General features: G+C 36.5%; 2 long non-coding RNA genes across 2 annotated transcripts; both read right to left on the minus strand.

Moving 5' to 3' along the window:
• Positions 1–13,416: 13,416 nt before the first annotated feature.
• On the minus strand, positions 13,417–16,556 carry LOC132069301 (uncharacterized). Its single transcript, XR_009417732.1, has 3 exons — positions 16,415–16,556; positions 16,146–16,327; positions 13,417–13,472 (listed from the first exon to the last, which is right to left on the minus strand). It is a non-coding gene; the product is annotated as an uncharacterized LOC132069301 (long non-coding RNA).
• A 68-nt stretch (positions 16,557–16,624) lies between these two features.
• Positions 16,625–24,960, minus strand: LOC132069302 (uncharacterized). Its single transcript, XR_009417733.1, has 4 exons — positions 24,835–24,960; positions 24,622–24,751; positions 16,867–16,957; positions 16,625–16,704 (listed from the first exon to the last, which is right to left on the minus strand). It is a non-coding gene; the product is annotated as an uncharacterized LOC132069302 (long non-coding RNA).
• Between the last annotated feature and the right edge of the window lie 445 nt (positions 24,961–25,405).

A 25,405-nucleotide genomic window follows, 5' to 3' on the forward strand; every position in this document is an offset into this window, starting at 1 on the left:
GGGCAAAATTTGCACGCCTATTACGACTCAAAATAGTCCACCATGACTCTGCCAATCGTAAAGCCGGAAAACGCGAAGTCAACCCCGTGAGTGTGCAAGATACCCTGAGTCATCAAAATCTTCTCACACGTGTCTATGAACCTCTGGGGACCCACCGACGTCGGGGTCGCGTCGAAGCTCGGTGGTCCAAAACCCATGAAAGCTCTAAGCTCATCTGTAGCACTTGCCCTCCTACCAGTAACCAAAGTTGCACCCCCTGGATGAACTGCTGGCTGTGTTACCACCTCAACTGGTGGTGGAGCTAAACCAGGTGGTGGTGTCTGAAAATCCTGTGCAACCCGCTGCTCTGTGGTAAGAGTGGCTGGTGTCTGACCACCCACACCCTCCTGAGTCTGAGAAGTAGCTGGAGGCATAACCCCACCTAGACGAGGAGCACAGCCATTGAAGCCTGCACAACCGAAACCATCCCGACCAATAGCTGCGGTGCATCGAAACCGTAACTCCCCTACGGGGGCCGGGCCGCCGGTATGTCCATGACATCTTCCTCCGTCGGAAGCTCGGGTGGTGCCTGTCTGGCAGCTGGGGGTCTACCTCTAGGCATAGCAGCCTGTCGTGCCAGAGCCCGTCCTCGGGACCCGGCTCTCCCCCGTGCTACTGGTGCACCCCCTCGCCCCGCGAGCGTAAGATCGAGTCCCAGCCTATCCGTTCCAACAAAAAAAAGGGTTAATTCCTTATTCAACTTTAATAGCACGATAAGAATTAGAAAGAAGGTAAATTTTTCCTAAAATACTCAAGCAGCCCCTCGAAGATAAGTACAAACGTCGCTGTACCGATCTATAAGGCTCTACCAGGCATCGTTCCATGACTCCAAGGAAATTGAAACCTAGTGCTCTGATACCAAGTTTGTCATGACCCAAATCTGACGCTCAGGCCGTGACCGGGCACTTTTCGAGCTTCTACCCATAAGGCGAACCCTCTAAGATAATCATGCGAAAATTAACGAATAAAATGAATAATACGCAAAGTCTCATAATATAAAGAAAAGTGCGGAAGCGAAATACAAATACTGAGTCTTGCCTATAAATCCCATAAAAATGTCTAAGTCATGGAACTACTAGTCTGAATATAAAAGTACGAGACGTAGCTCGGAATACTACTAAGTCAACTAAAGAAGAAGAGGCCGCCATGATCGAATGGTGGCTCACCTCAACTGAACTGGACTGAACAAAGCTGGAATAAATCAAGTATCGGCTACTTGGTCACCGTTAACACCTGTACACATACAACATCAACAAGCGTGAGTCTAAAAGACCCAGCAAGATCATCGACACTCTCAGCTTACCCCTGGGGCAAGTCTTTGAAATCCACGATAATGCATAAAAGCAATTACACAAGACAAGTATATCGATATATACAAACACTGAAGCTAAAGCTGAAATCATGAAGCATAAACAAGCAAAACATGAAATACTCTAAATCTGAATCTATGCTCACGGGACATAGTACGTATTTACCTATGTCTTACCCCGTCTTCCGGAGAGGGCATTATTTACCCCCATCTTACCCGGACGAGCAATACATGAAATACACTGAATCTGAATGTATGCTCACGGGACATAGTACGTATTTGTCTATGTCTTACCCCGTCTTCCGTGAGAGAGGGCATTATTTACCCCCATCTTACCGGATTACTTAAAATTCTAGCATCTATCTCTCACCGAACATCACGGGACTGTGGAAGTATGCCCCTCGAAGATATGATAAGTGGAACATACATCAATCAATACCACTTCTAAACTTTACATTTATATAAATAGTATCTATTTAAGCGAAATTACGCTAAAGGACTCATACGGTCATTACTTTAGAAACTTGAAAATTATCCAATTTAGATCATGCTTGCCCACTCACACGAACTAAATGGTTTAAATGCATACATACAACACAAACCATATGCTTTTTATGAAAAGCAAGTAAACTAAGAGTTTAAGCCTCACTTGCCTTATAATCGGAACGCAACCTCTCCGAAAGTGCCAAATTTCCTTCAAACAATCTCCAATAGCCTCAATCTATTCAATACCATAAATAAATGGTCCAAATTAGTCTAGGAAAACTAATCCTATAATTTTGGGTTTAGAACTAAATCCCAACATCCTCAACCTTGATTCCATAATTCTTTTAAAAAGGTAGAAACTGTAATTCAATACCATTAATAAGCAGTTGTATATAAACATAATATCTATATATTTAAACCGAAGATACGATTAATTGCAACCGTAATCCTCACGTTAACTTTTCCTATATGCAAAATTTAATAAATAATTTGAATGATGTATGTGTAGCTAGTAATAATGGGTATACCCCTTTGGCATTATTAGGAAAATAATTATAAGATAAAGAAAGAAAAATAAAGAAAGGAAGAAAGAAGAAAGGGACGAAACCCAAAGAAATAAGCACTGTACGAAATATGCAGAAGAGAATAGCTATTTTTACACTTTTGAAACCAACTTTTCATGCTTGATTCTACAATTCTTCATATTAGCACCATTATGTGGACCCCCTTAATCATTACTCCCAATAGATTCTTGTCATTCCTATCACACTAGACAACACATCACTGCAACATAGTAACTTTTATATCCCAAAGTTAATGACATAAATACCTGATGCTTTTCTTTTAACTCAAGGAGAATTTTCACTTCACTGCTATATTTTGAAGGAACTGCAAACCCTATGCGGTTCTCCTTCCCTTGTTCTTCTTCTTCTTCTTTTTTTTTTTTGACTAGAAATACGACAATGATTTTTCTGTGCCTCCATATTCATTTAAACGTGACCCGGTACTAAAGTGGTGGGCCTACCACTAACTTACCCTTGACATTTACCACCTAATATTATATCACATAATTAATACTTTCAATACTAAATATATATATATATATATATATATATATATATATATATATATATATATATATATATACATGCTATATGGATATAATCAATACCCATTTTAATACGAAACTCGTTAAATTTAATAAGTTAATTAAGGAAGTAACTCTAAATTTCGCTAAAAATATCGGGTTATTACAAACTCATGTATAAAAAAAAAAAAAAAAAAGTGAACCCCATACTAAAAAAATTAAGCAATATTTAAAAAAAAAAAAAAAAAAAAAAAGTGGACCCCACCACCTCCAAACAAAAATGGATCCCATATTAAAAAAATCAAGGCATATCAAAAAAAAAAAAAAAAAAAGTGGATCCCATATTAAAAAAAAAACAAACAGTATCAAAAAAAAAAAAAAAAAGTGCACCACATATTAAAAAGTCAAGTAATATTCATGTAATTCGCAAAGTATCCCCATTAAGTCAATAATGGTGGATTCATTGCCACATGCGTATCAACCCATTAGTGGAGCAAATGAAATTATTGTACAGTAAAAAACGTGAACCCAATATTATTATTTTTCTTTAAAAGGTTAAGTAGTCAAACCATATAATTTCCTTTCTTTTCTTATATTAGCCTAAGATTTAATCTAGATATTTAACTGTTGTATTTGTTATTCCGCCATTATTATATCCCGTATTTTGTACATTGGGATAATCCGAGCTAACTGCGATAAGTTAAGGACAAGACTATTTCGGGATACGATGTAGAGACTTTTGACCTCCGATTTTGTTTTAAGGCACAAGTTGCTTATGATTTTATTGGTATGGAATATTAAGGAAATTTTGGGGTTAAAAGTTAATTAAGGAAAGTTGACATTTCATGAAACAAGCCACAATGTGGCCGTGTGATGTAGTGTGGGTTCCCACCCATGGCTTGGCAAATTTTAATTGATCCAAGCCATGTGTTTATATCATGGTACACATGGATGAATTATATATGTGTATACTAGATGACTAGCAAGACATATTCATCTTTTTCAACACTTAAGAAGCTTGGAGAAACTTGGAGAAAAAGAGAGGAGAGCATTCGGCCATAGCTAGCCAAAGTTGAGGTCCAAAAATCTTGATCAAAAAAATAATTTTCCTCTAGTATTCCAACCTTTGGAAGGTCCTTGGTAACGTGGAGTAGTTGTTGGAGTCAACAAACCATTCGTTTTACCATTTACAACCCTAGCTAAGTTGTGGAGTTAAGTGGAAAAGGTAAGGTTTAATCTTCTTTTTCATATGTTATGGATGGTTTGTGTATGTTGTAGTATGTAGAAATGAATGAAATTCATGAAATCATGTATGTTGGGGTTGAGCCGTGTAGGTGTTGTATGGTGTAGGAGTGATGAACTAATTTTATTTAGTATTTTGGTTGTTGTTGTTGTGGATTCTATGATGCAAAATGAAAGTTTAATGATTCAAGTTGAAGTTGAAATCGTTGTGGGCTGTTTTGGAAGTTAACGTGATTTGAATGTAGTTTGTATATTTATGAGAATGATATTGTTAACGTGTGGATTGTTGGTGTAGTTCATGAATTTGGAAGAGAGGAATGTGTTGTTGTTGTTCTTATTGAGTTGGGGAGGTTTCGGGTGGAGTAGTATATTGGTTGGGTTGTTTTGAATATTGTGCGGATTGTTTGAAGTGTTCTTGAATCTTGTTTGAATGATCTCGGATTAGTACTTGAATATGTGAGCGTTGATGTTGGCTTGAATGTATGTAGTTGAATTGAATGTAAAGGGAATGTTGTCGAATTATGTAGAAAAGAGTTACTAACGTTAGAATGTATTTTGGATTAATTGTTGATGTTGTTAGTATGGTTGTTGGTATTGTTATTGATGATTTGGCCGAGTTGAATTCTCGGGGTTGTTGAATTTATAGGGGAAATGCGCTGAATTTCTGTAGATAAAGTGCTAGTTTGGGATTGAAATCCTAAGTGCCTATAACTAATGTTAGTATCTAATGACGTTATTGTAGATCTTGGGAAGCCCGAGACTTAAGTTCGGATTAGCTTAGGAAGCGGACGAGGTATGTAAAGCCTAACCTTTCTTTCTTTTGGCATGTCTTAGTTGTAAGTAGGCTATGATACGAGCCTCGGGGTAACTCTATTCTTAAGATCCGAGCATGTCTATGATTCTTATTCACTTCTTAATGTTGGCATCCTTAATATAGTCGAACTATGGTCCTTGTGTCTTTTGTATGATTGGATTTCAAATGTTGCATAAAAAGTTTTGTTCCTAAAGGATTCTATGTCGAATAAGATCCCTAACTTTCATAGACGGGCTCGGATCGCTTCGATATGTTCGTAGAAGATTCCATAACGAGTAAAGCCCGTAACTTTCATGGGCGGGCTCGGATTGGTATGATACATGTCTACGATCCCTAAGATCCGCCTTAACGTAGTTCTAGTGGCATTTAGCACGAACTTAATATGGCTATCATCCCGACCCCCGAGTATGGTTAGTCTACTTATCTATTGAGTCTGTAATGATGATTTATTTGCATATGGTTACTCACGACTCTGCTCGTGCATTCTGTTGTTACATCTTTCGCCGAGTCCCGGGCCGGTTATGTCATCGTGCGCACTATGCTATATTCCGAAGTATGATGTGTTACGAAGTATGATGTGTTACGGAGTTATGTTACGGAGATATGCAATATTCCGAAGTATGATGTGTTATGGCGCCAAAGACGGGGTGGCGACCATGTTCTGTCTGCCGAGTCCCATTATGGGCCGCATATGGTATATGATATTGACATGCATGGTCTATGTTTCAGGAGTAAGCATTTTTGGCATTCTGGTTATTATACTTGTTTTCTGTACTTCTTATGCATGATTTGTATTTCAAATGCAAGCATTTTGGTATTCTGACTATTATGCTCACTTTCTGTACTTCTTACTTCGTTATGACCCCGTTTTCTGTAGTTCATGCTTTATATACTCAGTACATATTTCGTACTGACCCCCTTCTTCGTATTTGCGTTTCATAAAATATTTTATATATAAACGCCTACTTTGGTGATCCTACTACTTAGGACACCTACTCGCTATCTTGGAGTGCTCCTTTGTTCCGGAGCCTATATTTTGGTACGTACTCTTCCGTTGTATATGTATATGTTTATTCGGGGCACGGCGGGGCCACCGTCCCGTCATATGATTCTCGTTGTTACTCTTAGAGTCCGTAGATACATGTGTGGGTTGTGAATAGTTCTTGTTCGGATATGTACGTGTGATTTGTGTTTTGGGCGGTCCCATCCGCGGGGTGGCCAAAACCTTTATGGGGCCGGCGTATATATATTTTTGAGATGTTGTGTATTATGACAGCCTTGCCGGCTTCTGTGCGGTGTATATGTTTACATGCGACACTTTGGAGACGACGTCGGACCTTTGTGTATGTATAAGCTACTTGTATGCTGATTCCGATTAATGGGTGTGTACGAGTGTCCAGCTCGGGCACTAGTCACGGCCTACGGGGTTGGGTCGTGACAGCCATGTCATTTATTTGTTATGTTTACTAAAATAAATATACTTAAAATATTTATATTTTAAAATACGATAGAATTTAATTACTTTCATTTTTATTCTTACTCTAATAAATGTGAAAATAGATTAATGTCGTAAAAGAAAAAATAATATTAAATGGAGATCAAATAATAAATAAGGTAAATTAGTCAAATTATAATTTTAATTGTCGTTTTCTTAAAAAAACGTGCAAAAGACAACATGACAAGTAAAATGAGCTAAACCAAGAATATTGACCAAAAAATAAAAATAGTAGTTCTTCGTTTAAATAGAAAATCAAATTTCTACTTTGTTTCGTTTTAAACATGTAAAATTAATTTAATAATTTGAAATAGAACTATCCAAATCCAAATTTGATAAAAAATAATAAGTATTGTTTAGGTCCAATCTACATACATTAACAATAGAATATTTTACACCTTTAAACTAATCGAATTAAAATTTAAAGTATCAACTGATGCTTAAATATTGCTATTGTTTTGTCTCAAAGAAAGGAAAATAGTTTCCTTTTAAACAAGTATTCTCTTTTAAAAAGTATTAATAAATTTTTGCAAACTTTGTATTCACAGCAAACACTAGTATAATAAAGTTTTGGATACGGAGCACAAACTACAATGTTATATTAATCGTGTTTTGAACATAGTGTGTGTGTGTGTGTGTATATAGTGCAAACTTATGTATATTTATTAGCAATATAAAATATACTATATATTATCACTACCCAAACACAACTACCTGCGCCATCTAGTTAGGTGAGATAGGCTAATAATATTTGAGCATACAATATATTTGAGCAAGTTTAGCCATCATTTCAAAAATTACTTCTTAATATGAAAATAAAAATTTAGACAAAAATATCTCTAGCTAAAAAAAGTTCAAGTTTTGACAAATGAAACTCTAGAAACAATTAGTAGGGATTTAAAATCTCAGTTGGTTGGCTGCCTGAGCTTTCACATTGGTGAGAGTTCGAATCACCACGTTGTAATCTCCTCCCCTACCACAGGGAGAATTGAATTTTTGGTCCTTTACAAACTTTATTTAGTTTTATGATTTTTTACAAGAGATCTTAATTTTTCACACATGAGAGGTCTGAAAAAAACACATTAGAGATTTGAAAAAGTCATTTTCTTATATTCAAATTGTAAAAGGGCAAGAGATACTATTTTCACCTACCACACCCTATGTAATAATAATAAAAATTTTTTAAAAAAAAACTCTAAAAACAATTCATGGAGTTCAAACTTTCACAGTCTAAACGTGAAATTTGTTGGAGATTTACATTTCATGAACGATTCGGAATTCAAGTGTAATCAAACTCTTAAAATTTAAGTGTAATCACCATCTCCAATACTCCCTCCGTCCCGTATTAGTTGGCCACTTTCTTCTTTACACGCCTTTTAATAAATCGTAAATAAAAGTGTATTTTTATTATATTATCCTTATCTCTCTCCAATAAATTGTACTCTAATCAATATTGGTTTCTTTGAAAAACAATTAATGTTGAGGATAAAATAGGACAAAAAAAATAATTAATTGTATCTTGGTTTTGTAAATGAACAAGTATTTTGGGACATACATTTTTAATAATGTGGCGAACTAATATGGGACCGAGGGAGTATAAACTTATCTAATTGAAAGAATAATTTGACTATAAGGATATAAAAGTCAGTCAACATTTTGAAAATATAAGTGTTTGTGTGTATAAATGTGTAGGTTAAATTGCGTATCAAGATGGGTTACTACGCTTAATTCATTTATTAAGCCTACTAAACGACTAGAGAGCCACGTCAGAATTTTTTTTCTATCAAACCATTAATTTTTTGTTAGGGTATTTAATTAAAGATAAATTAGTAAAAACACTTCTTACTTTTGAATAGTTCTTTTAAGGAATGTACACAAACTAAAAACACCACTTATTATGAAATTGAAGGAGTATGTGACAAAAATAAGAAAGTTGACATTTGTGTTATAAATCTTCACTTGATTGACCATCGATGAAATATTCCCTCGCCAGTGTTTAGGACCATGCAAAATATCATAAAAATGTTAACATTCTACGAGAAAAGTTCGATAAATTTTAAAGTTCAGTCAAAATCAATTTTATGGATAAAAATTATCTGGATTACATGAGGTGTGATCAAGTTATTACCAAGACGATTATTCACTCGATTAAGACAAGGACAATAATCCATGTGTTCATATTGACAAGGAGCATATAGTTTATACGGAGGCGGATCCACTAAGGCCAAATGGGATGCTACGCCACCCGCAAGTTTCGATGAAAATGCTACGTATATATGTTTATAGATATAAAATGTTATGAATATTTAGATTGCCACCGGAGTTGCGAATACATGATGGTGCCCCTGGCAAAGGGCCCAAGGTACGGCCTTGGTGATGAGAGATCAAGCCCTGCTTGCAGCATTTAATTAAATTTTTGGCTTGCTAAACAACATAGCAGTTTTTGGCTTGCTGACTCACCCATTTATATCAGTTGCCTTTGCCCTTTTTTTTTTTTTTTCCTTTAACTCTTCTTGACTTGCTTTTAATTATTAATACTGTTGACTATCTTTATTTATTAATTCTTGACTCTTTTTCTCTCTTACTAATTGTTTGCTTAAATATAAAATTTTAAATTATCATATATTTTATAGTCCAAAGAGCTTCTCTCTCCCATTTTGATAGTTAAACGGATTTTTTTTACCGTAATTTTTCATATGTCGTTTAAATATTTTAAAATGTCAATTATTGAGACTTATAGTACTTTTTATATAGTTTTCAAATATGTAAATTTTATTTAGAAAATTAAAGATCGAATGTCCAAATTCACAATCAAAATTAAAAAGTTTGACTCTCAAAATCCGAACTGTGAACTAAATTGGGCCAGTGGGAGTATGTTTTTACGGTTCGATCAATTTGTCTAATATAAATTGGAAAAACAGATAACTCGACCCGACTATAAATTGAAAAGATAAATAACCCGATCCGAAGACCAACATAATCAAACCGACCAAATATTTAATCTCTTGAAATTAAAAAAAAAAATGTGACACCCGGAACCTCAAAATTCTGAATCCGCCTCCGAGTTTAGAGAACTCCAAGAATATCATTTTCACGTCAATTGAAAATTTTCATGAATTTTCCGGGAAACTTGTGTTCCCACATGTGGAAAGTCAATCACTCAACTGTTGGAAGTTTGAAAAAAAAAAAAAAAAAAAAAAAAAAAAAACTGAAAAACAAAAATTTTGTCGTAATGCAGATCAAAGAATTGACATTATTGTGTCGTAATGCAGATCAAAGCATTGGCGTTTAAATTTTTAAAAAAATTCCTCCGTCCCAATTTATGTACTAATACTTATGATTTTTCAAGAGTTAATTTGACAAAACTTTAAAACTAAATTGGATTAGGTATTAAAATTTATACATTTGAAAAATACATGAAAAGTGCTATAAATTGTAACTTTTCCCATATTAATTTGATAAAAAAATACATCTTAAAATATTGATCAAAGCTCATGCAGTTCGAATCTCGAAAAGCAAAAAAATTATAACTATATAGAAGCATGGGTTAAAACCCATGCTTCGTCGTCCGTTAAGCAACCAAAAAAAAAAAAAGTGTGGTCCCCATATTAACACCAACCAATATTAAAAAAAAAAAAAACCACCAACCAATATTAAAAAAAAAAAAAAAGTAAAAAAGTAAAAAAAAAAAGTGTAAACTTTGTATTCGTAGCAAACACTAATATAATAAAGTTTTAGATACGGAGCACAAACTACAATGTTATATTAATCGTGTTTTGAATATATATATATATATATATATATATGCATAAAAATAGTGTGTTAATAATGTCCAAAAGGTGGGCCCCATACTAAACAACACCAAGAATATAAAAAATAAAAAAAGAAGAAACCATATAAAGCATCGGTTTAGACCCATGCTTCGTCGTTCGTTGTCCCTTAAAAAAGAAAAAAAAGGGGTGTGGGCCCCATACTAAATAACACCGAGCAATACAAAAAAAAAACAAAAAGGAAGAAAAAAAAGTGGAACTCACCATCTCCGAACTCATGGGAAAAAAAAAGTGGAACTCACCATCTCCGAACTCATGGGAAAAAAAAAAGTGGACCCTATATTAACAAAATCAAGCAATATCAAAAAAAAAAAAAAGTGAACCCCATATTAAAAAAAATATAATGTTAAAAAAAAAAGTGCAGACTTTGTATTCATAGCAAACACTAATATAATAAAGTTTTAGATACGGAGCACAAACTACAATGTTATATTAATCGTGTTTTGAACATCCCGTATTAACAAAATCAAGCAATATAAAAAAAAAGTTAATCCCATATTAAAAAAACAAACAATGTAAAAAAAAAAGCGAACTTTGTATTCGTAGCAAACACTAATATAATAAAGTTTTAGATACGGAGCACAAACTACAATGTTATATTAATCGTGTTTTGAATATATATATATATATATATATATATATATATATATATATATATATATATATATATATATATATATATATATGCATAAAAATAGCGTAAACTAATAATGTCCAAAAGTAGGCCCCATACTAAACAACACCAAAGAATATAAAAAATAAAAAAAAATAAAAAAGAAGAAACCATATAAAGCATGGGTTTAGACCCATGCTTCGTCGTCCGTTGTCCCTTAAAAAAAAAAAAAAAGGGGTGTTGGTCCCATACTAAATAACACCGAGCAATAAAAAAAAAAAACAAAAAAAAGGAAGAAAAAAAAGTGGAACTCACCATCTCCGAACTCATGGGAAAAAAAAAGTGGACCCCATATTAACAAAATCAAGCAATATAAAAAAAAACAGTGAACCCCACATTAAAAAAAAATATAATGTTAAAAAAAAAAGTGCAGACTTTGTATTCGTAGCAAACACTAATATAATAAAGTTTTAGATACGGATCACAAACTACAATGTTATATTAATCGTTTTTGAACATAGATATATATATATATATATATGCATAAAAATAGTGCAAATTAATAATGTCGAAAAAAAAGGTGCACCCCATATTAAAAAATCAAACAATATTCATATAATTTCTAAAGTATCTCATTACGTCAATAATGATGGATTCATTGCCACGTGCGTATCAATCCATTAGTGGGAGCAAATGAAATTGCTTTTCTTCAAAAGGTTAAGTAGTCAAACCATACAAGTTTCTTTCTTTTTTTTTTTTTTTTGCTATTCCGCCATGTGATTTATTTGTTATGTTTACTAAAATAAATATACTTAAAATATTTATATTTTAAAATAAGATAGAATTTAATTACTTTTTTATTTATTCTTACTCTAATAAATGTGAAAAGAGATTAATGTCGTAAAAAAAAAAATATACCAAATGAAGATCAAATAATGAATAAGGTAAATGTCAAATTATAATTCTAATCAACGTTTTCTTAAAAAACCATGCAAAAGACAACATGACAAGTAATGAGCTAAACCGAGAATATTTACCAAAAATTAAAAAATAGTATTTCTTCGTTTAAATAGAAAATCAATTTCTACTTTGTTTCGTTTTAAACAAGTAAAATTAATTTAATAATTTGAATTAGAATTATCCAAATCAAAATTTGATAAAAAATAATAAGTATTTTACACCTTTAAATTAATAGAATTAAAATTGAAAGTATCAACTGATGCTTAAATATTGCTATTGTTTTATCTCAAAGAGAGAAAAATAGTTTCTTTTTAAACAAGTCTTCTCTTTTAAAAAATATTAATAAATTTGCCGATTTTGTATTTGTAGCAAACATTAATATAATAAAGTTTTAGATACGGAGCACAAACTACAATGTTATATTAATCGTGTTTTGAACATAATATATATATATATATATATATATATATATATATTCACTATCCAAACACAACTACATACACATAGATGCACTATAATCTAAAGTGTTGGGCCCGTGCGCAGCACGGGCATAGGCCGTCTAGTATCACATATATAAATTGGGACAGAGGGAGTACCGTTTAACTGTGTGAACAGGTAGAAAGTGTTCCACGTCATTGGGGAGCGCTTTATTAAGTGTGCCATAAGGTATTTTCTTTTTATCATTTTATCATAAAGTTAGATAAATTTAATGGTGTACTATAAGATATTCTTTGTTTTCAATCATTTTACGTATATCAGAAAAATATTGTGAAAGTTCAATCCTTACAGCGTATACAAATCACTACTATTTTTGTAACAAAATGGTCAATTTTATCAATTATAACCAAAATATATTTGAAGGACTTCGTTTTCATGTAAAAAGAATTCCTCAAATTTATGATCATAAATCTTTTACACTAACTAGAGATTCAATTCGAGCCATTAGAATGTAATTTTTATTTATAATTAGGAACAAATTACCTCTTTTTGCAGGACCTATACATCATGAATCCAAATTAGTAGGATCAATGGTCAACAACTCCGAATAATTTTAAAAAAATACAAGTAAAACTATGCGCAACGTATCCTTATACCAATTCCCCTCCTCTAGTGAGTGGACTTTGTCAAAGTAGTCAACATGACAGTTTTCACTTACCCAACACAGGCCTATGACTTCTTGAAACAAAATTGGGTTTTCTTCTTCCACGTGTGGTATATACTGAAGAATAGAGTGCTATATAATATACCACAGATGCGAGTTGCATCTCTAATTAATTAATAGTTAACATGTTGATAGTCCAATCTACCGTTGTTTGGAATCACAGTATTATATATAATACTAGCTGGGCAGCACGGGCCCGACACAATCCACAATTGCTGTTTATGTAGCAGTTGATGGTCAGGGGATGAAGCTATGATTTGTTATATATATGAAAACTGGATATCATAAGAAAAGATAAGTACATTGTTTAGCATAAGTATAGAAAGATAAGTACATTGTTTAGCATAACTATATGCAAATAACATCTTCAAGTACATCAAGTAGCCAACCTTTGCTATTGCAAAAACCAGATAGCAGGGAGGTATTTTGAAGTAACTGGGAAAAAAGGTAAAACACCAATTATTGATAAAGAAAGCATAAATAGAGATCACGGAGAGATAAGTTCAAAGATACATCTATCCTATTTCATAAATCAAATAAGAAATCTAATTTTGTTATTTGGTTTTGATAACACAAAGCATGACCTTATTTTTCTTATTTACTTTAGTTTTCAGTTATGGTTTAACTACTACATCTCATAAAAAGTTTTTTCGAGCATTACATTCTAAGTAAATGAATGACAAATAGTCCGTAATGTCATCTATTGAGAAATTAAAATCCACTAAGAACGTAAAAGTCAAGAAAGGAAAACTACTTTCAGGACAAACAAAAACAGGAAGATGCCTTCGTGCAAATAGCAACATAATTTAACTAACAAAAGCATGGGGTAAACAACTGTAATACATAGTTGGGAGCCCATTCCTATTCATAATTGGTAATATTGCGTATTCTCAAATCTGCTCAACTACTATGCGAGAAGACAGGTAGATTATCATTTAAAGGGCAGTCTAATTGCAACTCAAAGATGTGTGGAGGAAGACAAAATAATTAGATATTGCTCAACTCTTTTAGACATATTATCAACCACATTGACTAGATCAGTGTGCGTATTGGAATTTCCATAGAGGCATCTGAAGAATTAATATATGAAGGTACAGAACCCACCACGAAACATGAAGAAAGACAGAGATCAAATCTTTATGAGCATAAAGAATCTATAATCATATGCTGAATTGAAGAAGCTAAAAGAAAAATACATAAAACACAGAGAATTTCACGTAGAATTAAAATTTGTAAACCATTAATCTCTAAAAGTAGATATGAGATTCACATGCATACAGATTTGTGTAGCCACAGGCGACAAAAGGAATACCACACAAACTAAAGAGATCATATGATGCATGTGCATAATCGAAACTAAAGAGATCATATGATGCATGTGCATAATTGGTTAACAGTGAGAAATTATAGAAAAACGATAAGAATTTGGCACCATTTACTGAAGTCAGACTGATACGGAAAAGATTTATAGTAGCAGTAGCATCAACAATAAAAAACCAATTGTAAAAGTGTTAGTTGATTATAACATAGGAGTGCAGCAACCCAAAGATAACCCAATGAAATTGAGTAAATTTAGAACCATGAAAAAGCTTTCTGCATGTTTCAAACACTTGCAGAGAAAAAGGAAAAATCAATTGGAACATAAATTGGGCAGAAATTGAAAAACTGAGGAATAATAACTCACCACATTATAGAGACAAAGGGAAGAACAGGAGAGCTAAACTAATAAAAGCAACACATAAACTTTTAGTTAGATTCTCCATTACGTGCTACATTAACTTAAACTTTACCGTTGTAAATCTAGACATTTGAGCTCGAAACATCACAATGATAATGGACATTCTAAAATCACAATTTCACTGTTTGGAAATCGAAGTTCCATGTTACTTAAAAGCTGATTGTAATTCTGATGAAGGAACTCATTCCAGCACTTATAACATTCAAATCAGATAAAAAGAATCCAAAAAAAAAAAAAAAAAAACTACAATGAAGGAATAACTTTGCTATATGTAGAAAAAGATGCAGAATTTCTTAAAAAGTTGTTCAGTCATATTTTCTCTTGTGTGACTACATATGTGGCAACAACAAAACAATCTAAATCTTCGTATAGGCTGTACGTAAGATTAAATAGCAACATTCAATATAAAGTACAATGATGAGTTGAGATTGAGATACACATGATTTTATTTATATTCCTTGGTGCATCCTGCTACTTTTTCTATGTCCAGGTTGTGCCATTGTTCTTTGACATGAGAGATGGCTGGACAAATAATTTCCAAGGCTATTAGGTAATTGATATTAGAACTTCGATAATTGCAACTACATGTACTTTTCCTATGTGTTTCACTCATAGTGGTTCCTTTGCAGAAAAGAATTATTCCAGTTGCACTAAGTGCATCACTGTATATGCAAACGTGTATGTGTCTGTTGGTATAACAAACATAACAGACATGTAATTTGCTTAAGTGATAGATACGAAGTTTTCACATCGAGGCCTGTAAATTTGAGAAGTAATATGAGAACTACAAATTACACACAAACTACAAATTAGTAATTGTGAATGGCTACTTGATTCAAAAACAGCAACTTTATCAACTACCTTTTACCTCATTTTGTATGTAAATTATCTCTAGACCAGAAGAAAATATATCCAAGAAAAGCATGTGATTTGTATATGCCAAACATATCAGCAAGGCTTGAAAATGGATTTACTTTTACTTCGATTTCTTTTTATATGCGCTTCGGCGGCCCAGATATTAACAGAGCAGAAGACAAGAAATAGAAGTCTAGTTTAGGAGAATCTTTGGAATCAAGCATTTATCTATTCGACTTTCCACGCTTAAATTTTTCACAACACACTTTGAACTAAAATTACTAAAAACTTTATTCAGTGTGTAGGCAGTTTACTTTAAAAAGAAACTGTTTTTTTTTTCCCTAAAAAGTATATAGTACCATATAGTAAGCATTTTCCCAGGCTATTGACTTTGACAGAGACCTTTTTCATATCCAATACACCCAACAACGCCATAAAAATTTAAGATGACATATTTTCTAAAGCAATGTCTTCGGGAGAGACAGAGTAAATTTGGATTATGCATATCGACTTACGTGTGAATGTACAACGTTGAGGCCGGCAAAAAAAGCTGAATAATCTGCATATCATCTTCGTTACTTTATCCTTCTTAGTTCGTGATGATCAGTCCTCCCTACCGAGCAAAGCTGTATAAACTTGATTCCAAAAACATGTCTTTTCCAGTAAGCAAAAGTCACAAAAATAAGGACAACACTTCCTACAGTGAAACATCATAAAGACAGTGAAAAGGAAACCATATCAATTGAAAATTCTGATTGAATTGTGAGTATTTGAGTAGACTGACCTTTTACAGCTTTTTTGCTAGTGTGGATGGTTAGACTTTCAGCCTTGTGCTTGAAGAGTCAAATGTAGTAATTGCTTCCTCCATGTCTACCTCATTTGTGCTTAGAGGCTTCAAAGATGTCCCTCTGATTAATGCTAGGTGGCAAGATTGGTTCCCTTTCTATGTAGGACGAAATTATGCGTTGTACGTATTAATCGTTTCGAAACTTCTCAAGATGACTTTCTTAATTGAATTCGGAGCGGTCTATTCGACAACATCTTACGAACATGGTTAATGGACAGGAGTTGATTCTGCAAGCGGGAATAGTCATTTCTTAGATTTAATAAAATATGTAATAAGCATTATGTAGATAGTGTTGTGCATGGTAAAACTATTTGGTTGTGGCTGATTTTAGCAGAAATATCAAATCAAAAACATATGAAGTATACTACTACATATAAATAAGGGGCAACCTTGACCAAAGCTGTTTCAAATATATGTTATGCTGTCATGCAAAGCATTTTCTCAGCTATATTTCCGGAAATTACTGCCGTAATCGACCCACTGCCGTCAGTAAGATCAATTTGAAAGGTACACCTGGAAACATATTAAGTTTAGTATTTGTACAGATATGCTATATTTTGTGGAGATGAAATTTATATGTATGGTGAAAATGTAATACCGAGGCACTAATTTTCACGACCCGCCTAGTGGGCTATGACGGGCACCCGGAGCTGACTACCGAGCACCACATATCATACCACTATCATCTTAACTTGTACACATGCAAACTCCATAAAGCATATACGCACATATATATACAAGCCCTCGTGGCAGCAAAAGAATAATATACAAAATATACAATGAGGGTCACATAACATCCACTACCCACACATGAGTATCTACGAGCCTCTAACTAAAACTCTGAAGTCATAAAGATGGGACAAGACCCCACCATATCCAAGAATATACACAAAATAATATATCAGAAATAGCAACTTAGGTGTGGAAGTGCTTTCAAGGCAGTTCGGGCCGGCTCCTAGGAAATTTGGATCGTCTCCTCGTGTCTACTTGTGGGCATGAACACGAGAATCCAAGAAGAAGAAATAGGATGTCGGTATGAACAATATACCGAGTATGTAAGGCATGGCCGAGTTCGGCTACGGGGTAAGTCCAATTCATAAGCTACTTGGCCCCGCTCTGCATCCGCGTACAATCTTGTAGGGCCCAATGTATCGAGGACTGAGCTTACCTTTTCTACCAAATCTCATTACCCCCTTCATTTGCGATACTTTAAAAAATACCCAGTCATTGACCTGAAATTCCAAATTCCTACGACGATTGTCCGCATAAGACTTTTGGTGGCTTTGAGCTGTCACCAACCGATCTCGGATAAGCTTAATCTTCTCAATTGCTTGTTGGATCAATTTGCGGGCCTATTAATTGTGTTTCTCCCACTTCAAACCATCCAATAGGCGACCTACACTTCCTCCCGTATAAGGCTTCATAAGGGGCCATCTCGAATACCGGCATGATAACTATTGTTATATGCAAATTCAATAAGTGGCAAATGATCCTCCCAATTACCACCAAAGTCCAATGCACAAGCTCGCAACATGTCTTCTAAGGTTTGAATAGTGCGTTCAGCTTGTCCATCAGTCTGCGGGTGGAATGCAGTGCTAAATTTCACTTGAGTGCCCAATCCTTCTTGAAAGGATTTCCAGAACTTAGCTGTAAATTGTGCTCCCCTGTCGGTAATAATAGATATAGGAATGCCATGAAGCCGCACTATCTCTTTGGATACTAATCTAGCAAAGTCTTCGTGAATATGTAGATCCGAGGTAGAGAAAATGTGTCGATTTTGTAAGCCTGTCAACAATCACCCAAATGGAGTCGTACTTATGCCAAGAACGAGGTAATCCAACAACAAAATCCATGTTAATCGCCTCCCATTTCCATGTTGGAATTTCCATTTCTTGCAAGAGCCATGCTGGTTTCCGGTGCTCAATCTTTACCTGTTGACAGTTTGGACATTGAGCCACAAACTCAGCTATATCTCTCTTCATTCCTTCCGACCAATACATTAGTTTGAGATCATAGTACATCTTCGTCACTCCCGAATGAACGGAGTAACGGGAGTAATGAGCTTCTTCCAGAATCTGACGATGCAGTCTCGCAACATCCGGAACACATAGCCTGTCTCGGTACCTGAGAATCCCATTTGCAGAGACTTCAAATGGCGACTTCTCTTTTTAGGAACGTGCATCTTTATAATACCTCAATTTGGGATCCTCGTATTGACGCCTTTTTACTTCTGTGTCTAAGGACGAAGAACAAGTTAAGCACATCAACTCTGTGTTGCTCGAATCCATTCCGAACTCCTAGGCTAGCTAGTTGGTGGAGCTCACGAGCTAATTCCTTCCTTTCTGATGGAACATCACTTCGACTACCCATGGATTTATGGCTGAGAGCATCAGCCACCACATTTGCTTTGCCAGGATGGTACAGAATATTCACGTCATAGTCCTTCAATAGCTCTAAACATCGCCTCTGACGCAGATTCAATTCCTTTTGCTTGAAAATGTATTGAAGACTTTTGTCGTGGGTCGGATAATTCTTCTCATGTTTTCGCAGCTGCCTAGAAGCATAGGCAATGACCTTGCCTTTGCGATGAATACCACTGCAACCCTAACACCGAGAGGCATCACAATACACCACACAACCTTCTGATCCTTCTGGAAGTGTCAGAACTGGAGCTGAAGTTAACCTATCTTTTAGCTCCTGAAAGCTTCGCTCACAAGCATCTGTCCACTTAAATTTAGCAACTTTCTGTGTTAGCTTCGTCAACGGTGCCGAAATAAAGGAAAACCCTTCCACAAATCTCCTGTAATACCCTGCCAAACCCAGAAAACTACGAACTTCTGTAGGTGTTGTAGGCCTTGGCCAAGTCTTCACAGCCTCGATCTTTTGGGTGTCAACCCGAATACCATCAGCTGAGATGATGTGGCCCAGAAAAGTTACAGAGTTCAACCAGAATTCACATTTTGAAAATTTAGCATATAATTTGCGAGCTCGAAGAATTCCAAGGACAGTACGCAAATGTTCCGCATGCTCTCCTTCTGATTTAGAGTATACCAGGATATCATCAATAAATACAATTATAAATAAATCCATAAATGGTCTAAACACATCATTCATCAGGTTCATGAACACTGCTGGAGCGTTGGTCATGCCAAACGACATCACCCAAAATTCATAATGACCATATCTGGTTCTAAAAGCCGTCTTCGAAATATCTTCTTCTTTGACTCTCACTTGATGGTATCCTGACCTCAGATCTGTCTTGGAAAACCAATTGGCTCCTTGTAATTGATCGAATAAATCGTCGATCCTCGGAAGTGGATATTTATTCTTTATGGTCACCTGTTCGGTTCATTTTTGTAATCAATACACATCCCGCGGGGATCCATCTTTCTTCCTTATGAATAAGACAGTGCTCCACGCGGTAATGGGCGGGCCTAATAAATCTCTTCTCGAGTAAATCTTTCAATTGTGCTTTTAATTCTTTCAATTCCGCGCAGAGCCATTCTGTAGGGAGGGATAGATATTGGCTCAGTATCCGGCAATACATCGATAGTGAATTCAATCTCCCATTCTGGAGGAAGACCTGGAAGCTCATCCGGAAATACATCTGGAAACTCGTTTACTATCGGAACAGACTGAAGAGTCGGCGGTTTTGCTTCCGTGTCATGAACTCGAACTAAATGATAAATATAGCCCTTAGCAATCATCTTCCTTGCCTTGAGGTAGGAAATAAACTTGCCTCTTGGAGATGCAGTGTTACCCTTCCACTCTAAAACTGATCCTCTCGGAAATTAGAACCGGACCATTTTGGCCCTACAATCTACATTTGCATAACAGGAAGCTAACCAGTCCATGCCCATAATAACGTCAAAATCCAACATTTCTAATTCAATCAAATCAGCTACAGTGTGCCGGCCACACACCACAATTACACAATTTCTATACACTTGTTTGGCTAATACTGGGTCACCAACTGGAGTGGATACTTCAAAAGGTTGGATTGGCTCGGGTTTTATCCCGATACGACCATCGATGTAAGGAGTAATATATGACAAGTGTAGAGTCGGATTGACATTAATACATAAACATCATAAGAAAATACCGTCAATATACCGTTACAATATCGAGGAGAGGTCTCCGCATCCCGTCGGCCCGCCCGCCGCGTATATCGGTTCCGGGTACCGGCTCGAACTAGAGGCTTCTTGCTAGTCTCGCCCACGGCACGGGAACTCGGGAAGCTTTTTGCCTACGGGGACGCGCCGACGACGAAGAACCCGCTGGCCGAACCCGTAGGCCGGGCCTCATCTTCGTCGCTCCTCAACGGACGATCACGCATCACGTGGCCAACTTGACCACAGCATAACAAGCATCCGAGTTCTGGGTGACACCGACCCAAATGCAACTTTTGCCGCATTGATCGCACCGTGCATGCCGGCGGCTCCTTACGGCTAGAATCACCACGATCGGGGAATCTGAAGTTCCCGAGCTCGACTCGGCCCGAATAAATAGGACGATCAAACCCTTAGCTCCGCAAACCGAGGAGGCGCACTAGATGCCGACCGGCCCGAATATACGGAATATTCTTTCGCCCCCCGGCTTCCTCGGCCGTACTCACCGGCTAGCACCCGCCGATCAAGTCCTTTTACCTGTCCCCGTCCACATCTCTCGCTCTCCCTTGGCGGTTGTCGTTGCTCCTTCAAGTTCTCGGGCATACGCGCTTGGATACGCGAGACATCCATCCCTTCCGCAGCGAAGGCGTCGGACGATCTTTAAATAAGCGTGGCCCCAAGCCTCTCACAAATCGGTGTACCAGCTCTCCCACGTTACGCTACCATGGGTTGAACATATCAGCCAACGAATTAAACCGGAGACTATACTCCTCGGGCACTCATATTCCCCCGTTTAAGATTGAATCTATCGGCAAGACGAGCCCGACGAACCTCGGAGTGGAAAATAATGTTGAATAAAAGCATCCACAAACTCTTGCCATTTTGGGGGAGTGCGCCTTTTCCCTCTTGAGGAAATTCGGCTATTATACCACAAACGGCAACACGTCTCGAGTCTATATGAAGCCAACTCCACGGACCTCGGATCGGAAACCTGGACATTCCTCAACGTCCTCAATACCTCATAAAGCCCTCGCGGTCTTCATCCCGTTTCGCACCCGAAAAATTTCGGAGGATTTAAGCTCATGAAATCACGGGCCGGGCACCAATCGCCCTATCACTTGGACCTCGCACTCGCGCCGAGCACAAGCGGTAACTAATCGAGTTAGCAACCCAACAACCGTAAGTCCCGATTTCGATAACAGGGGAAAGAGCCGGGGCCCCCCTCTCTACGCTTTCCTCACGAGTGGCAGAGCGGGAAAGATGCGAGTGGAGCGACTCGAGCCTCGCTATATCCCAAACTCGGAGAGAGGCTCTCGCCGGGTGCCTTCCCCAACGCATCTAATATTGTGCGAATTTGCTTCTTTCTTCGCGGCATCACTGAAATCACAACGCACAATTAGAATAAAGGAAATCTTACGTTATAGCTCTATCGCACGATCTATGAAACGAAAGACGGTTATTATTCCTAAATGCCCCGCAGCCTCTCGTTTATAAGTGTGGCGTGCTTCACACCCATAAACAAGACTCTACTGGACACGGCTCGTAGACACACCCTAGGACGCAACTGCTCTAATACCACTTTTGTCACGATCCGCCTAGTGGGCCATGACGGACACCCGGAGCTGACTACCGAGCACCACATATCATACCACTATCATCTTAACCTGTACACATGTAAACTCCATAAAGCATATACACACATATATATACAAGCCCTCGTGGCAGCAAAAGAATAATATCGTGAGAACATACAATGAGGGTCACATAACATCCATTACCCACACATGAGTATCTACGAGCCTATAATGGAAACTCTGAAGTCATGAAGATGGGACAAGACCCCACTATATCCAAGAATATACACAAAAGAATATATCAGAAACAACACCTCCAGGCCTACGTGGAAGTGCTGCAAGTCAAGCTGGCCGGCTCTTGTGAAAGCCGGATCGTCTCCCTGTCTACCTGTGGGCATGAACACAGCATCCAAGAAGAAATAAGATGTCAGTATGAACAATGTACTGAGTATGTAAGGCATGCATCATAAAATAACAACGGAACAGGAAAATAAAATAAAGGTAAGAAGATAACCGGTGACTGCTTGCCTCTTAAGGCGGAGTCATGTATGCATACTCGTAAAATATCATATCATGTATTGTTGCGGAACGTGCATCCCGATCCATATATCATCATATATCAATATATTGCCGTGGAACGTACGGCCCGATCCATTACCCACATAGCCCGCGTCCGGGATGATATCATAAGATGCCAGCTGATCAGGTGGCTATGCGTCTATAGTGCCTCACCTTTCCCCCTGTCCCCTATATACATACACATATCATAAACTTATATAATATACATAGCATGCATGAGAGCCCAAATAAAAGTGCGCTCTATCGGAGTGACGTAAGGTCGTGAACCTCCGATTACGTTATGGCGTCATCATCACCGTTAGGTCTCACCTTGAATGGGCCATGACATAAACCGAGGCCATATGTTATACGGCACACACTACAAAAGTCGAGGCCATATATTATATAAGACGCTCAGTCACACCATGAAATTATCCAGAACCTTAGGCTTGAAAATCTCTAGGATTGGAGTCATCATAAGATTCTTCAGAGACTATAAACTTCTGGCATTTCTAAGAGTGAAAAGATTATGAACGTCATGTATGGAATCAAAACATAGGGACCATACCTTTGAAAGAAAAGGGGATAGCCTTACATACCTTTGTCGTTTAATTCTATCGCTTGCTCGATCTCCCTTAATGCACACGTTCTACCTTCAAGAGGATTTGTATCGACATTAGCTAAATAATTATAAGAACGTGCTTACTAAAGCTAGAGAAAATTGGGCAGAATTTCGTTTGTTTATACGACTTCCCCCATATTCTAAATCAACTCCCAAAAGTTCATAACAACAACCACAATATCACAAACAACAATTGTCGTTCGTTTACATTTTTCATTTTTCACGGTTTCCCTTCAATTCTCCGAAATCATGATCATAGTTCACTATCGTGTTTCTTCACATCTAATACTCATTCCATGTTCTACATACCATTCATAATCTACTTATAATCATAACACATCCACATCAATGATTTATTCCAAACTATGGCTCAACAAGAGCACTATTCTTGCATTTATGACCCCTTTCCTATATTCTTCTATAATCCAAGTGTTTCAACTCTTCAATGCTTCAAACAACATGAAAAGATCATGAAACATACCTTAGAAAATGGTAGAATAAGCCTTGAGTGGAATACTCTTTTGCACCCAAAGCCCTAGCTCACTTCCTCTTAGAATTTCTTGGCTTAGATGACTTTAATGTGTTTCACAATCTTGATTCTTGTTGGTTTGATGAAGTTGATCATCAATTTTCCTTGAATTCTTGTGGATGAAGTGTATGGAATATTCTAGAGGTCTTGAGAGAGATGAAGAAGTGTGTGGAATGAAATAAATGAAGTGGGAACACACTTATATAATCAGAACTTACCCAGCTCGTTGGGACTTCCACGAACACTTTCACGGTCCGTGGAACATTATGTTGTCCGTGGAACTGGTTGTGGTTCCACCACCAGCCAGCCACCAACTCTGCTGGGAGTTTCACGGACCCTTCCACGGTTCGTACAAAGTTACACGGTCTGTGGAAGTGGCCGTGCAACTCACGCGCTTTTCCCGAAGTCGTCTTCCGTCATTTCGTTTAGTCTCCAATCCTTTTGGAACCTTCTTAACACTTGTCTAACACTTCAACGTCAATCTAAGGGACGTTATAACTCTTTCCCAAAGCATCATTAAAACGTCATTAACTCGATACGCGTAATTCTTGCCTGACACACAACTTATAACATCGCTTTCCTTAGCAACTCTCCTTTCTTACCTCGAATGTCTTTGGAAATCTTAATTAGGACCGTTAAAGACTATTCTTTACTTATCAAAACATCGTATATGTCATACCCTCTATTAATCTATTCACTGTACGCTAACGGGAAATTTCCGAGGTGTAACACTAATGTTGTCTGTCGATTACACTTTGTGCATTCAAATTCTCTTCTTTCTTTAGTGCTCTTTTTTTGTTTGCATCCTGAACATTCAAGCACACAAAATTTTTGCAGCTCACTTGAAATAGACATTTCTGCCTCAACATAGAAAACTCCAATCTGTGAAGGAAGATGAAAAGTAGATGTATATTATTCTATTTCATGAATAAACCTATTCACACGTACATAAGTGAAACACTTACCGAATTCTGTGTTGAAATTTCTGCAATGGGGATAACTTGCTGCTGTGGAGGAGTTACTGTGAGAGACGTTGATGACGCAGAGAAGCTAGCTGATGCATAACTTGAAAGCATGTGTTTGCCCTATTGTGACACCAAATAAAGTATTCAGTATGCTATTGAAGGGCAAGTTAAAAAGCAAAGCTAAAAAGTTAGTACCAGTTGATGAGCTCCAGTGGTAAGCAGGATTTATGTGTATTGTTGAGTTGAATCTAGTTTGCAACGATAAACCTATATGGCACAATGTATGTGTAATGTTGTATTAAATAAAATATGTAAGTAAAATATTTTAATATGTGCATACCTTGATAAGAAGATATTCATATACCCCTTCCAAAAATTACAGGGAACTCTTCATCCTTTCCCATTTTAGTTTGGAGCTCAGTTCCTTCAATTTCTCCAAAGTCCTCTCATAAAGTGAATAGAAACTGTTTTTTCCTGAGAGGGCGAGGAATGTAATACTAATTTTTTTAGGATGTATCATAAGGATATGCATATACTTCCAAAGGAAAATAAGGGGATATAATACGAAATG

Source organism: Lycium ferocissimum, chromosome 9, assembly GCF_029784015.1.
Source record: "Lycium ferocissimum isolate CSIRO_LF1 chromosome 9, AGI_CSIRO_Lferr_CH_V1, whole genome shotgun sequence".
Taxonomy (NCBI): domain Eukaryota; kingdom Viridiplantae; phylum Streptophyta; class Magnoliopsida; order Solanales; family Solanaceae; genus Lycium; species Lycium ferocissimum.